The sequence below is a fragment of the Typopeltis vanoorti genome, chromosome 17 (genome assembly GCF_054136105.1).
Source record: "Typopeltis vanoorti isolate ZY-2024b chromosome 17, IOZ_Tvanoo_1.0, whole genome shotgun sequence".
NCBI classification, from domain to species: domain Eukaryota; kingdom Metazoa; phylum Arthropoda; class Arachnida; order Uropygi; family Thelyphonidae; genus Typopeltis; species Typopeltis vanoorti.
In genome coordinates, this window is record NC_143565.1 from 97,481,875 (window position 1) to 97,484,988 (window position 3,114).

The following is a 3,114-nucleotide window of genomic DNA, read 5'->3' on the forward strand; positions in this document are numbered from 1 at the left end:
TGGAGCTGATATTTACTCTGACCACAACCTATTATTCATAGAAATAAATGTGAAACTAAAGAAAATAAAAGCTATGAAAAGGAAAAAATTGAACTCAGAGAAATTTAAAAATACTAAGGAATTTGGAAATAGTTTGGAGAATTAGAGGAAACAAGTTTTTCAAGTCACAGCCTGTGTAGCTCAGTGGATGTGACGTTTGCACACCACGCCACTTGACCGCACGAAGGAAGACTTTGTTTCGAATCTAGTCGTCGACTAGAGGAAATTTTTCTAAGCCTTTTTTCGACCGGTTCCCGAGTTAATCGATCTCTGGCACGGGCAAGCGGATTTTTTCTCCTGGAAACTCGGGTTTTTCGTCCCGTAAACTCAAGAAAATCGACCATAGCATCCACATTATTTCATACATTAAATATATTGTGTTAGGGACCACGAGATGGCAGCACTTGTTGAGCCATCTCTCTCTCTCTCCACTGCATGCTGCTTAATTAGTGATAGCCTTGTGCCAGCTATCTCTAATTGGCTGCCAGTGGAGACTGAACTGTCCACTCAGTCTCCAAATATTAGATAGGGCTAAATAGCGTTGCCGCCTACTCCCTGTACGGAAATAAAAAAGCGTTAGCTTTAAAGTTTTGTCAAAATTGAAGATCCAGAAAAGAAATGAGAACAAGTTAAAGAGAAAAAGATTTCAGAAGAAGAAATTGGATATGTAAGAGCTAAAAGAATAAAAAAAAACTTGGATAACTAATGAGAATATTTCTATAATGGAAGAAAGAAGAAAATGGAAAAATAAAGATACCCCAGAAGGAAAAGTACAATATAGAACCCTGAACGACAAATTGAGAAGGGAAGCAGAAAGATGTAGAGAAGATTGGCTTAAAAAACAATGTGAAGAAATGGAAAATTATGAGAGTGGGAGGGTATGATCTTTTATATGAAAAACCAAGAAGCATGAATCACAAGAGAAATGGAATTCGAGTTAGAGGCATAGAAAATAAGAATGAAGAAATAACTGAAGAAGATAAAATCTTAATGAGATGGAAGAAATACATTGAACATCTATATGACCAGGAAAATAGACCAAATGAATTGATATTAGAATATATATAAAGAAGGTAAATGAAGATGATCTAGCTACAGAGATTTTGAAGACAGAAATAGAAATGGCCATTAAAGAACTAAAATGTGGAAAGGCAGAAGGAATAGATGAAATACCTACAAGAGTTGCAGATAAAGAAAAGGTTGTGGAAGACATATAAAGAAAAAGGTGATGAGCGTTCCAATGAGCAATATAAAGTACAGGCAAAGAGAGTAACCTGTATGGTAAGGAAAGCCAAAGCTAATTATGAGAGGAAGCTAGCTGATGAATCCAAAAGAAACCCTAAAGAGTTCTTTCGCTGTGTGGCTAGTAAAAGGAAGAATATCCATGGAAAGATTACTTTAAAAAGTGTTGATGGTAAGGAAATTACTGAAGCTAATCAAATAGTTGAGTTGCTTAGTGATCATTTCGCAAAAGTGTACCATCTTCGTAGTGATAGTGCAGTGTCAGATGTGCCATTGACTGATGAGAGTATAGAGATAGATGAAATTGAGGTGCTTAATATATTAAAGAACCTTAATGCTAAAACTGCCATTGGGTTAGATGGCATATCAGCCCATGTGTTACGAGAATGTGCAAGAGAATTAGCAACTCCTCTAACCAGGATGTTTAATTTAAGCCTCAGTTCTGGTAAAGTGCCAATAGAGTGGAAAGAGGGGAAAATAATTCCATTGCACAAGGGAGGCTCTAAGACTGATGTTGCAAATTATAGACCAATCAATATATCTAGAGTGGTGGTTAAGATTTTGGAGAAATTAGTTAAAATTAGAATTCAGGACTGGGCGGACAGCAATATGATACTTTATAAGGGGCAACATGGTTTTGTGAAGGGTAGGTCTTGCCTAAGTAATTTGCTTACGTTCTATAATAAAGTAACAGTGGAATTGGATAAAGGAAATCCTTACTCAATGATACTGGTTGACTTTGCAAAGGCTTTTGACAGGATTCCACATGGAACTCTGTTACATAAATTAGAGCAAAGGGTTTGGATCCGAAGATGGTGATTTGGATTAAAGGATGGCTGGCAGACAGATAGCAAAGAGTGGTTTACGGAGGAGCTGAGTCCAGGAAAAGGCAAGTGACTAGTGGTGTACCTCAGGGCTCAGTTCTTGGTCCTCTATTGTTTAATTTGTACATCAATGATATTGGAAATACCTTGAATGGAAATATCCACTTGTTTGCTGATGATGCAAAATTGGGAAGAGTGATAATCAATTCAAATGATGTGGATATTTTACAGGATGACTTAAATAGGCTGACGCTATGGACTGAGGTAAACGGCTGTCAGTTCAACGTGGCTAAGTGTAAGATGATGCACTTCGGGAGGATGAAATCGCATGCTGTTTACTATATTAACGGAACTGAACTGCAGGAAGTTGATGAGACAAGAGACTTGGGAGTTATTGTGGACAGAGTTGCTAAGATTGCCAAAACATCACATCAAATTACATGGTCGTTGAGGAACACACTAACAAGCAGGGATAGGGAAGTTATTGTTCCACTCTATAAGGCATTAATAAGGCCGCATTTGGAATATTGTGCACAGATCTGGTCACCAGCTTGGTGATGCAGAAGTGGTAGAGAGGATTCAGAGGCGGGTTACAAAGATTGTTGCAGGTCTGTGGGATGTTCCCTATGAGGATAGATTGATGATCTGTGGGCTCCAAAAACTAGCTGATAGACGTAGGAGAGGAGATATGATAGAGGTATTTAAATTGTTAAAGGGATTTTCCAGGATTGATACTGATGATATTCTCAAGAATAATGCAGGATGTGAGAGAACAAGGGGCCATCCCTGGAGATTGTGTAAGAGTGTGGTTAACAAGGGTGTTATGACTAGATTTTTTACTTGGAGGGTTGTGAATGGGTGGAATGCTTTGCCAGAACTGGTTGTGAATGCTTCAACTGTGAATGAATTTAAGGAGAGGTATGACAGGTATTGTGTAAATAATGGTTAGTGTGTCAATGTCGGGTCTCCCGCGATGAGTCTTTTGACTCCATGGAGACACCGTTAAAAT